The sequence below is a fragment of the Tamandua tetradactyla genome, chromosome 1, assembly GCF_023851605.1.
Source record: "Tamandua tetradactyla isolate mTamTet1 chromosome 1, mTamTet1.pri, whole genome shotgun sequence".
Lineage (NCBI taxonomy): Eukaryota > Metazoa > Chordata > Mammalia > Pilosa > Myrmecophagidae > Tamandua > Tamandua tetradactyla.
In genome coordinates, this window is record NC_135327.1 from 32621649 (window position 1) to 32634578 (window position 12930).

The following is a 12930-nucleotide window of genomic DNA, read 5'->3' on the forward strand; positions in this document are numbered from 1 at the left end:
GTAATTTTCACCACATCACATTTGTCATTCTGGTTTGAGTAGCAGTCATCTCTCTACTGGATTATAGCTATAGCCTTCTAACCAGTCTCCTTACTTCCACTTGTGGTTCCCCTGCATCTGGAGTGATGCAGTTAAAACATTAGTTGGATCATGTCACACTTCTTTCTAAAACCCTCTAATGGCTTCCAACATCACTAAGAATAAAAGCCTAAACACTATTAGGTCCAGGAAGTTCTGTATCATCTGGTTCTCCTTCCTTCTCATTTTAGTTCTGTTCATAAACATTCACCCACTTTTTTCACTTTTTTTCAGGCTCATGAGCCTTCTTGTTCCTCAGATCAGTATACTTCACCTCAGGGCCTTTGCATCTCTGTACTCCAATGTCTGGAATATTCTTTCTCTCAGATATGATCATACTTTGCTCCCCCACAACCTTCATGTTATTCCTAATTGTCTGCTACTCAATGAAGCCTTCCTGCATTCCATATTTCAAACAGCATGTCCATTGCCCTTGGCACTTTGTATTCCACTTCCATGTCTTTGTTTTCCCCACAGAGCATGTATTACCATCTTTTTGTTGTTGTGGATTTCTCTCACTGAAATTTAAGTTCCATTCCATGAGATCACAGTCGTTCACATTTCTTTTTATTTTTTAAATTTTGATTTTGGAATGATTTTAGATTTAAAAAAAAATTGTGAAAATAGTACTGGTAGTTTCCATACACTCCTCACTCAAAGTTTTCCCCATTCTTAACATCTTTCATTAGTATGGTACATTCATTATATTTGATGGATCAATACTGATATATTATTATTAATTGAAGTCAACAGCTTATTCAGATTTCCTTAGGTTTTACCTAACATCCTTTTCTGGTCTAGGATGCCATGTTACATTTAGTCATCACACCTTCTTAGGCTACTTTTGGCTATGATAGTTTCTCAAACTTTCTTTGTTTTTGATGACTTTGACAGTTTTGAGGAGAACTATCTAAGTATTTTGTAGAATGTCCCTCAGTTGGGTTTGTCTGATATATATATAAATATTCTTTTTTTCATGACTGGGGTTATGGATCTAGGGAGGAAGACTAGAGGTGACTTGCCATGCTTATCACATTGTATAAAGATTACACATTAGCTATAGGATTTATCCATATTGAGTTTACCTTGACACTAGGCTGAGGTAGTGTTGTTTTAGATTTATCCCCTGTAATGTTACTGCTCTTCCCCCCTACTTTCCATATTATACTCTTTGGAAGAAAATCATTATGTGTACTCCACACTCTAGGAATAGAGAACTATGGTCCACTTACTTGGGGGTGAAATATGTACATAAACTGTTTGGATTTCTTCTGCAGAAGAGATAGATCTATTCTCCCCAATTTATTTATTTATTTATTTAAGCAATATGGATCATGGATATTTTATACTTTATGCTATAATCTAATACTATTTTATTTATTTTGCTACTCAAATTGTTCCAGTTTTGGCTACTGAAAACTTATGAATGGTTCTTGTGTCCCTTTGACATATACTGTCAACATGGGCTTTTTCCAAAAGGCATTTCCTTGCTTTCTAGTATTACAAGATGCTCCAGGCTTACCTTGTATATACCCTGTCACAGTTCTAGGATCAAACCATTTCCCCAAGGAGCCTGGTTCCCTTTTTTGGAGAATGGAATTAGAAACCAAGATCTGTCTCCTAGGTGTCCTCATTGCTAACAGGCAACTATTACTTCTAAGCCCTCTCATCTCACAGAGCAAGGAAATATTAACATGTATATTAACCTATAGTTACTCAACATATTTATCAATCTATAAATATTTATGTATGTAACCATCTGCATCTATATTAAGCTAAATACTAGTTTATGTTGATGTCTCCAACTCTAATCATTCTATAGGGATCATTTTAGCCTTCTCCCAGTGCTTGTCTATAAGTATCTTTTTTTTAAATAACATCTCAGCTCCCAGAATAGTGTCCAGACATAGCAGATGGTCAATGAACATTTGTTGAATGAATTTTTTTGAGTAAATTTAAGAAGGAATGAATAAATGCAGTCTTCCTCTCACCACTCAGCAGAGACCTCAAAAGAGAGGATGTAGAAAGATGCACTAAGAAAGTGGTATAGGTGTCAGAAATAAAAGTATAAACTTTGCTATAATAATGCTATATTATCTTCTTTTTTCAATTTCAGACTTAATATCATTGTGACCATAGTCAGTTGCTATGAGTAAGAGCACTGATTTACAAAATAAGAGTTTTATTTTTTTTTTTTTAAAGTCATTTGCAGGCCAACTTCAATCTAGTTATAGAAAAGTGAAGAACCAAGTTCATCTTTTTCAAAACATTCTCTTCAAAATTCCACTCTCAGCCGTGATGGAGAGTAAGGTCAATATCCAATGCTTAGCTATATACTAGCAACAGACAATTGGAAAACAACATTTAAAAATATCATTTAAAATAACATAAAACTACTCAGATATATAGGCATAAGTTTAATATAATATGTCTAATAACTATACACTGAAAAATATAAAATATGGTAGAGCGAAATTAAAGAAGACCTAAATAAATTGAAATACATATCATGATCACTGATTAAAAGACTGAGTATTGCTACAATAGCCCCAAAATAAGCTATAGATTCAATGCATTCCCCCTTCAAAATTCCACCAAGGTTTTGTAGAAACTGACAAGCTGAATTTTAAAATTATATGGAAATACAAAGGACCTAGAATAACCAAAATAATTTTTTTTCTTCATATGATGACCGGGGTCACATTTCATTCTTTTTCCATGTGAGTATACCCTTATTGCAGCACCATTTGTTCAACTTTTGTTTTTCTTTGGTTTTTTCATTTGCTTTTGTGAAGTACATGGACCGGGAATTGAACCTTGGTCTCCCACATGGCAGTAGAGAATTCTACCACTGAACTACCCTCACACCCCAAAATGATTTGAAAATGAGAACAAACATACAAATCTTATAATACCTGCTTTCAAGATATACTATAAATCTACACTAATTAAAACATTGTAGTATTCACATAAGGATACACACAAAGATCAATGAAACAGATTAGAGAACCTAGAAATAGATACACATATATGTCAATTCATTTTTTTACAAAATTATTTTTTTTCCACAAATTATCTAGAAAAGTATTTTTTCCCACAAATTATCTAGAAAAACTAGATATTTATGTGGAAAAATGATGAACCACAACACTTTTATCACACCATACTCAACATACCTTGCAATGGCTTATAGGTTTACATGTAAATTAAAATCACAATTATATATTGCTGCATCACAATAGAATATCTTATTTTACAATAAAGCTACTGATAATACTGAGTTATGATGAGGCTATGGGACAACTGGATCTCTCACATTTTAATATTGGGGATCTGAAATGGTACAATCACTTTGGAGAACTTTTTGGCAGCTTCTTATAAAGTTAACTATATACTTACTGTGTGATTTCGCAATTCTGCTTCTAAGTATTTACCTAAGAGAAATGAAAATATATGCCCACAACAAAGATTGGTTCACAAATGTTCATAGCAGCAGTGTTCACACTAATCTAAAAACCGGAAACATTCCAAATCCATATTAGAATTGTTACCGGACAAAGGCCATAGGTTCTTCTCTCTGACCCACACAATAACCAATTCCTGAGACGCATAGTAGGAGAGAGATGGTCTAGTAGCCAAAAATCTATCTTCCCAAGTTTAGGGGGTTCACAGAGTTTTTAAGGATTTTAGCAAAAGGAGAGATGAGGTCATCTCGAATAGCAAGTTCAAAGCAGAAAAAGAGACAGTGTTGTCATCACTATTTCAATAGAAGAACATAAGCTGAAAGGAGGGGAGGCAGAGCTATCACTTCAGTACTACAGTTGTAAGCGAAAGGAAGGGAGGCAAGTTATCTTTCAATAGCAGAGTGTAGCCTCTACAAATGTTAGGAACTGAAACTAGGAGGGGTGATAAAATGTGCAGAATCTTCAAATTCTTCATTAGCCTTAGGACCTCGTCCTACAGGAAAATGACCAGATAAAGGGAATAACAGCTCTTATAGTCACAAAGGCACAAGATAAGGGCTTTTACAATCATTTCAGATATCAGAGCAGCTGAATTAGTTTAGGAATTTCAGGTATTTCCCTCTGACTACTTCAATATACCAAAAAGCAAAAAAGAGTATAATGATTCAGTAATCAAAATCCTAATTTAAATCCTAATTTCTCAGCTATAGAATGGATGGAAATAAATTATAGCACGCCCACACAATGATTAAATCCATACTAGTCAGAATTAAAAAGGGAGGAACTAAGGATGGATGGACCACAAAAACTTTATGCTAAACCAAAGCCATATTAAAATAAAGTACACACTGAATGATTCCACTCAAAGAAACTCCAGTACAGGTGAAACTACAATGACAGAAAGCAGATCAGTGGTTGCCTGAGGTCATGAATGGAATCGCGGGTGGGTGGGAATTGACTACAAAGAGGCCCTAGGAATTCCTCTGTACAATGGAAGTGTTCCTTATTTGTATTGTTGTGGAGGTTACCCAGGAATATGCATTCTCAAAAACTCATCAAACTCTACACTTAAGATGAATGCATTTTATTGTGTGTAAAGTACAGAATTGATGTGGGGGAAAATGCTTTACAGAGAAGCCAATTCCTTTGGAGTCATCCTCTATTCTTTCTCTTGGCACATTGTGTTTAGCTGTGAAGAAAATGCCCAAGAAAAAGATGTCCCATTAGAACAAAATCATACTTGAGAAAATATTTACATCCCGAGGGTTGTCTACACAGGATGGGTGGCACTAAAGGTAACTGTCAACAACTGCAACAATGCCAGAAAATGGTTTTTTTAATGCAAAAATCACAATATCCTTGTCCGGAGGCCACATAAAGCCCCATAGATTTGCTCCTTTTGCTCTTTATGGCTCTGTTTTTAAAAAAATTGTTGCCAACATTCAAATATTGAAAGATCTTACATAAAAATACAAATTTCACTTTATCTTGAAAAATTGGGCCCTTGTTCTTCCATGGCAAATTAAACACCCCACAGTCTAAGTTAGAAAAGAAAAGGTTAATAAACAGGCATAAATAATCTTATCAAATTTGGGTTTGTGTTTCCAGGAAAACAGATTTTTGGCTTACTAATTTTTACTCTAGGCTTCAATGTACAAGGACTCTGAACCCTTTAAAATTATAGATAGAATTTTGTGGAGGGAGAACTTTCCTTTAGAAGGTAGCTTTTGTTTTCCTCACATTAAGAAAGTATTCATAGCCCGAAAAGAAATATGAAACACTGTCTTGGTGGCAGTTCTCCCATCTCTCAATGACATGAATTATTGCGAATGATTTTATGGATTCCAAGTAGTATTACAAGTGCATTTTAAAGGGTATTTACATTCAACACTGCAAAAATGCCAACACAGAATTTTCCAAATTTCAGGCATACACTATAGCTACAAACTGTTGGTGAAACTGGTGAGGGCTTTGTACATGTCTTAGTTTTATCAATAATAGTTTAATTAGCTTATACTAAGGAAATAATCATAAATGTGTTGAAAGATTTAGCAACAAGTAATGAACAAGGATGTTCATCACTGCATTATTTAAAATAATGAAAAATCAAAACCACTTACATGCCCAACAATAACAAATTAGCTAAAAATTGATGGTACATCAATATAATGGTATACTATGAAAATCTTGAAAAATGGTGTTGAAGAATACTAGTGACATGTGAAAATATATCATCCTATATAAGAGATGATAATGACAAATTGTAGCCATGGGCCAAATCCTGCCCATCATTTATTTTTAAAATGCAATTGGTATTGAGATATATTCACACAGCATAGAAACCATCCAAAGTATACAATCCCTGGTTCACAATATCATCACATTGGTTGTGCATACAGCCCCATGATCAACTTTAGAATATTTTCATTACTCCAGAAAAAGGAATGAAAATAAAAAAGAAAACCCTAATCCTCCCACACTCTTATCTCCCCATTTTATTGCCTCAGAGTGTTGATGTGGTACATTCGTTACTATTGAAAGTATCAAAATATTACTGTTAAATATAGTTCAGTTTGCAATACATACATCTTTCCCATATACCCCTCTATTATTGACTCTTTATAATAGTGTTGTACATCTGCTCTAATTCATGAAAGAACTTTTTAATATTTGTATAGTTAATCATGGACACTGTCCGTCACAAGATTCACTGTATTATACATTCCCATGTTTAACCTCCAACGTTCCTTCTGGCCATCACCTATTTTTGTAAATAATTTTCTTGGGACATAGCCATACCCATTCGCTTGCTATAATCTGTGTCTGCTTTCATGGTACAGCTGTGGAGTCCAGTAGTTACAATGGAGATTTTAGGGCCTGCAAAGCTGAAAATACTTCTACAGGGGCTTTTACAGAAAGGGCTTGCCAACTCCTGCTCCATATCATTAAATGATGGAATACTAGGACCCCATCCCTGCAAAATTCATTCAGAGAAAGAGAGGGAGGGAGACGAGAGCTGAGCGGAGGGGGAGCCAGGGAGGGAGGGAGAGAAGGAAAACGGGGAGAAGGAAAGAAAGAGAGAAAGAAAGGAGAGAAGAGAGAGAGAAAGAAAGAAAAAAGAAAGGAACTATTCAAAGTTGATATTCCAAAATGGATAACATAGTATCTTGGGTGGTAGAATATCATGCAATTTTTATATTGATACGAAACATTATTTTTAAATGTTGTAATTCCCTTTAAAAATTCCATTTTAGACTTCAGCAGTTTCCCCATCTCTCAAACTCTTCTGAGGGCAGCAGTGACTGCAGAAGAGTCTCTGGTTATTTTGTTGAGTGGTTGTGAAGCCACCAGATTACCCTGGAACCAAGTTCAGCTCAATGTTATACCTGGGAAGATATAAGCAGCAGGAAAAGAGAATAGGAATAATAGTGCTTGGAGAAAATTAAGATCTGCAGACATGACAGTTCCTAGAAATCAGCGTGTCTTGGTTTTTCCTATAATTATTCACCATTTTGTTTACAAATGGGAAATAGCATTCTACTGTTCAGTGTCTTCCAAGAGAATGAAGTTAATTTGAAATAATCCTCCAGCAAAAGTACCAATAAAAGTATCTGGAACGCCCTGTTGCCATACCCTCTGGCTACCGACGCGACATTACTGATACACAAATCAAAGCTGACTGCTCTGGTAACAGTGAGTCCCACAGCAGCAAGAGCTTTCTACAGAGAAGGTGTTCCTTTCTTAAGACAGGACCAATGTAATACAATCTCTCATTGTTAACAGGCTTAATAAGACATTGAGTGGGTCCCAATAAAAAAAACACAATCTTTTTTTTTCTTAGATGGAATGGGCCTAAAAAAAAATTAAAAGAAAGAAGAAATTCAAACTACACTTAAGAATAGACTCAAGAAAACATAAAGAAGGCTATAAATATTATGTGATTTGGAGCTGACATATGATTTCACCTGTCAGAAACCTATAGCAGGAAACTTAAACCTGTCTGAAGTTTCCACCATTAGAGTCTCTTCTTTGAGACACAGTATTTCTTAAAAGACTCTGCTCAAATGTAGAATTACAGGGCTTCCAGGTTTAAAAGGCCTTTAGAGGCCATAAATTCATTCTTGAACTGAATTTGCATTCCCTCTTCATTAGCCCCTCTAAAACATTGCCTAGCCTTGGTATGAACCCCTCCTAGGATGGGGAAATGATTATCTCAAGAAAAAAGCAAACTATTTCACTATGGGTTGCCTCTAATTGCATAAAGGGTGTCCTCCTGATGAGCTAAAACTTCTTCCCTGTAATTTTCATTCTTTGATCATTAGGTTTACTTTATTCATTCAAATAAGTATTTCTTAAGCACCTTCCACTTATTTGGGCACAGTGGCATTCCAGAGAAGAAAGATTCCTGTCTTCATGGAGCCTATGTTCATAAAGGAAAGAGCCAACACAGAAATTAACCACCAAAGAAGGAAGATCATTTTAGACATCCTCAGGGTAGAGTGAAGTGATAATGAGTGGAGAGGTATGTGTTTGGAGGGGGGGGTGGGGAGGTGGGGATAGTTTACTTACATAGAGGGCCAGGGAAGACCACACCAAGAGAAGACTTCTTGAGCCAATGAGCCAACGTTGATCAGGAGGAAGACTCTTCCAAGCACAAGAACTGGAAGCGCAAAAGTCCTAAAGTTGGAATATTCCAGAAAGGAATATTCAGTACAGGAGCTCAGAACAAAAGGCAGTGCTAGGAAATGTGGCTGGAGAAGTAGGCTGAAGCTGGGACATGGCAGCAGAGGTTCTCAACTGGCCTATGCAGCAAAATGCAGATGCCCAAACCCACCTTCCAGGGATTCAGATTCTGTTGGTACATGGTTGGGTCCAGGTGTCATTATATATTTTAAGTTCTGAAAGTGATTCTAATATTCAGTCAATTTCAAGAACCACATATGAAGAGCCTTGTATGCTCAGTAAATAGTTTGGATTATATTCTTTAGGCAATGGGAAGCCATTGAAGGTTAGGCAATAGGCAGCTCATTTGGAAGGTCTAACTCCGTTGCAGTATGACACCCTTTAGATATTTGAAAGCAGGTCTTTCATGGTGCTCCCACACCCAATGCCCCTCCTTTCCCCCCTTGTCTTTTCTCCAAGCTGAACATCACCAGTTCCTTGCATGCAATTTATTTAATAAATATTTATTGCACACCTGGCAGGAAGGCAGGAAGTACGGCACCTCAGTATGTTTCAATATCATTGCATACATTTCTCTGTTAAATTATCTAGTTCAGTTGTTCTAAAATTCATTTTTCTGTCTTGTGAAGTGTACACCACAGCCCCATTTCTTTCTCCACTTGGAGGCAGGAAGCAATGTCCACAGTGGTACTGATTTGAATATTGCCCCATCCCACACCAGAGATGTGGGACTCACTGTTACCAGAGCAGTCAGCTTTGATTTCTGTATCAGTAATGTCGCATCAGTAGCCAGAGGGTATGGCAACAGGGCGTTCCACTCATTATCACTTCACTCTACCAGTCAGGTTGACTTGTACCTGGAGGAGACTCAAATATTCAGATATTTTGAAGTGAGAACGAGAAAAGGTTTTGGGATTCATTCATCAAATGTGTTGAATATCCCTTATGCACTGGACCTATTGTGGCAAGTTCTCCTTGTTCTGATTAGCAGGGGCAGGGGAACTCAGGCAGTGTCTTCCATTGCTAGAAATAAGGAGTGCTGAAGCAGACTCACTACAGATGGACTTCCTCAACTTCCTTGGGCTTAGAAGGGAATAAACCAAGGAATGTCATTCATGCAATGAAAGGTTTTAAACCTTTTAAAACTGCAATTTCTGCTTGCAGGGTCCTTGCTTTTAGTTCTATGGCATTTTTGGAAACCACTTCTCAAAGCAGACCCATAAGACAACTTACTAATTGTGTGTTGCTGAGGCTCTCTGCTTATCCAGAGGTTGGCAAGAACACTAAATGAACCCAGAAGCTCACCAGGTGAAGGACGCCAAAAGACCAGAGCAACAAACAGCACAGTTGTGAGAACTAGGACTTCACCAAGAGAGCATTTCTTGAGCTAATGAGCCAATCTACCTCTCTGTTTCTTCACCAACTATTATACAGAACTCTAAAAGTTTTCTAAAAGTCCTCACTCATTGCACGTGTCCTTAAAAGAACTCATTTTGGGAGTAGTGATAGTCATATTTATTTAAGGATCTCATACTATTTTACCAGGATGTGCACTGGTATGGTTGGGTCATTTGTTTACAGCCTGGGTCTGTTCTGATTGGTTGGTGATCATTCTCCACCTGTTGTCAAATGTTTTTAATACTATATCTTTATCTCAGGGCCCTTACCTGAACCTTAATATAGCAATGGACTAGTAGCAATAAGACTCACATCTATGGGGGACAATCATTGGGTTGACTGTCAGGCTTTCAATGACCCCTTTTCTGGCTGCCACTTTACCCTGATTCACTGGAATAGACTCTTGGAAGCTCCATTTATGCAGTGATCTTTCCCCCTGCCCCCCATTGATTGGTCTAAGAGTGAAGGCTGGTCAAAATCCCTTCTCTGGGAAATAGGCTCAGGCCAAGAAGAAACTTAATCTTTCTACTCTCTCTCTGTCTTTCTGGACTATGTCTGTCCTTCTAGTGTAAAAATTAGGGATCCGTTAGCAGCCATCGTGTATAATATTGAAATTAGGAAACTGAACAAGGTAACTTGCAGTGAAAGAAAATAAGTTATCAGATTCTGTTAGTTTCTGTAATTTACTTCAAATAATGGTGAGCCACATGAAATGGCCACTATTTAACCAGTTGAAAATTGACTATGATCTGTGTAGTTGACATAGTATATATTCCTTATCATGCTATTTAGAATTTATAAGGCTATTGTCATCTTCAATGTTCTCTGATAATTGATTTGTTTTGTAATTGCTCATATTTCCCTACAGAATTAAATAGTATGATATCTTTGAGCATATATGTGAATTTCACCAGTCACACGGTATGCCTGAGATAGGTAGAAACATCAATTCAGCCTTGGAGAGATTGTCATTGGCTGAAGGAATATATTTGATTGTGGTTGAAATTTTTGTTCCAGATAGCTGGACCTCAAAAGTGGACCTAGAGGAGATACAAATCCATTTTAAATAAAGATCAATTAGGATCCATGGTAAATGCAAACCCACAAATAGCATTGTGAGGCCTTGCAACAAACTTATGAGTCTTTGCTAAGAGAGATTCTTATCACCTGGGTACAATAGGGAAGGTGAAAAATTAGATGAATCCTTCCAGTGGATGAAAGGTCATATGCTGAGATGGCTGGAGGGATGCTCATCACTTAAGATTCAAAATCAGGAGAAATTTTCGGGAGGAGATCATAATCCATAATAAATAATAGATACTTATTGACAATTAAAAGAGAATTGAGCAATGGCTAGATGTTGGGGAAGCTTCCAAACTTGTTAGGAAGCCATCGTTATTAAAGTTCTGGTCCCTAATGGGGGTCTGCAGAAGACACACTTAAGCACTCCTTTTTAAAACCATGGGAAAAAATACAGTAGAACTATCTCATCATGAAATTGACTCAATTTGTTTTATTAATGGTTCCGAGATTACTTGCTGCTTTGGAGGATTCAGCTCATGCTCATTAGAAATATGCTGCTAGAGCAGGAGTCTTCAAACTATGGCAGACAGGCCAGTTCCAGTCCACAACTGCTCCTGTATGGCCCAAGAGTTAATGATTTTTAAACAGTTGAAAAAATCAAAAGAATAATGTTCTTGACTTGTGCAAATTATATAAAATTCCAATTTCAGTATCCACATATAATATTTATGGGAAGATACTCACCCTCATTCATTTGCATATTATCTATGGCTGTTTTTCTGCTACAATGGCAGACTTGAGCAGTTCTGCCAAAGACTGTTGTATGGCCTAAAAAGTCTAAAATATTTGCTTTCTGGCCCTTTACAGAAAAAGCATGCCAAGCCCTGTCCTAGAGAACATTTACCTTTGCTTCCAAAGGACTTTTCCAGCAAGGTGTTGTAGGGGCACCTAAAAGGACAGAAAGCTCAGTTTTTGTGAATTTTAAATAAGGGACTAGGCCTGTTTTGTGCCTGCTTCTTCATAAATATAAAACTTTTGTCTGATATTTGTTTTCATTACAATCTGCTTGTGAGTCATGAGAGGAGACCAGAGTCTAGACCTATCTCTATCTATTGAGAATTGACCAAAAAGACCTAACAGTTGTGTGAAGCCAAACTTGCTGAGATCACTTCACAGCAGATGTCATGGGAAGGGTAGAAATGAGAGCTGGGACAAAATACTCCTAGCATTGTGACCCCTGGTTCCAGACCTTTTTCAAGATCCACAATTGCCTTATTGCTCTTGCATCCCGTGAAACACCCCATATCTTTAAAATAAATTCCTTTTGCTCTACTTAGTCCATGTCCAGCAGATTTTTTATCACTTGCAACCAAATAGAAACCTTACTTATACACTTCTGATGATCAACAGAAAGGAATAAAGCCCAAGTGTTGTAGCAGTTCACTTTATGGAGGCACAAGATCTTCCTGAATTATTTACTTAACCATCTAGTACTTATGGCCAGATACCTCTTAACACTTAACCCAGAAATCCTAGTCACACGGGTAACACTTTATAATATTTGTGTTGGGCAACAATACAGCAAAAATACAGATATGATTTAGCTAAGATTTGGAGTATGTAAAGTGTTGAGGGTAATAAGTAATACACCATACCTCTTTTTAAGAAAGGACAAGACATACTTAAGACACTACAAATGCCTCTTCTATTATTCACATAGTTCCAAAGATTCAGCAAGTGATCAACTAGACCTTTGAAAAATGGAAGAAGCCTGATTGCAAATACTCTACAAGGAACCAGTGCTTTACTTTATCTGTGATGTTTCATTTCTTTTTGCACTTGCCTTCCTTACTGGGGGAAGCAGTCCCCGAAAGCTAGCCTTGTTGGCATTTCCCACAATCTCACTCTTAGGTGACAATACCAGTGACTGTATGAGAGTTGTACAAAGTAGACCAGCAGGAATATGCACTCTGCAATAGCATGCCAGATCAATAAACAACTTCATACAAATCTGTCCCAGTTAGTGGATAAAAGAGTCTTTGTTTTAATTATTAAACGAGAATTGGCAACAGTCAACAAATATGCACTTTACAAGGCAAAACATATTTCCAATACTAAATCGAATTGGGTGTAAGTTACCCCTGGCTCAATCATTTTCATCAACCCATTATCAACAACTGAAAACAGTCTGCTAACCAATTGGCATGCCAACTTTTATGGTCATTGTCATGAAAAGAACATTTGTGAGTTTTCCATAGATACATAATCTTACTACTTTGTTCCT

At 36.8% G+C, this 12930-nt stretch overlaps 1 long non-coding RNA gene across 1 annotated transcript in view; it reads right to left on the reverse strand.

Moving 5' to 3' along the window:
* Positions 1–11121: 11121 nt before the first annotated feature.
* LOC143683992 (uncharacterized) overlaps positions 11122–12930 on the reverse strand; it is a 42582-nt gene continuing 40773 nt past the window's right edge. The window contains exon 3 of the long non-coding RNA XR_013175783.1: positions 11122–11260. This is a non-coding gene — a long non-coding RNA (uncharacterized LOC143683992). The remainder of the gene's footprint in view (positions 11261–12930) is intronic.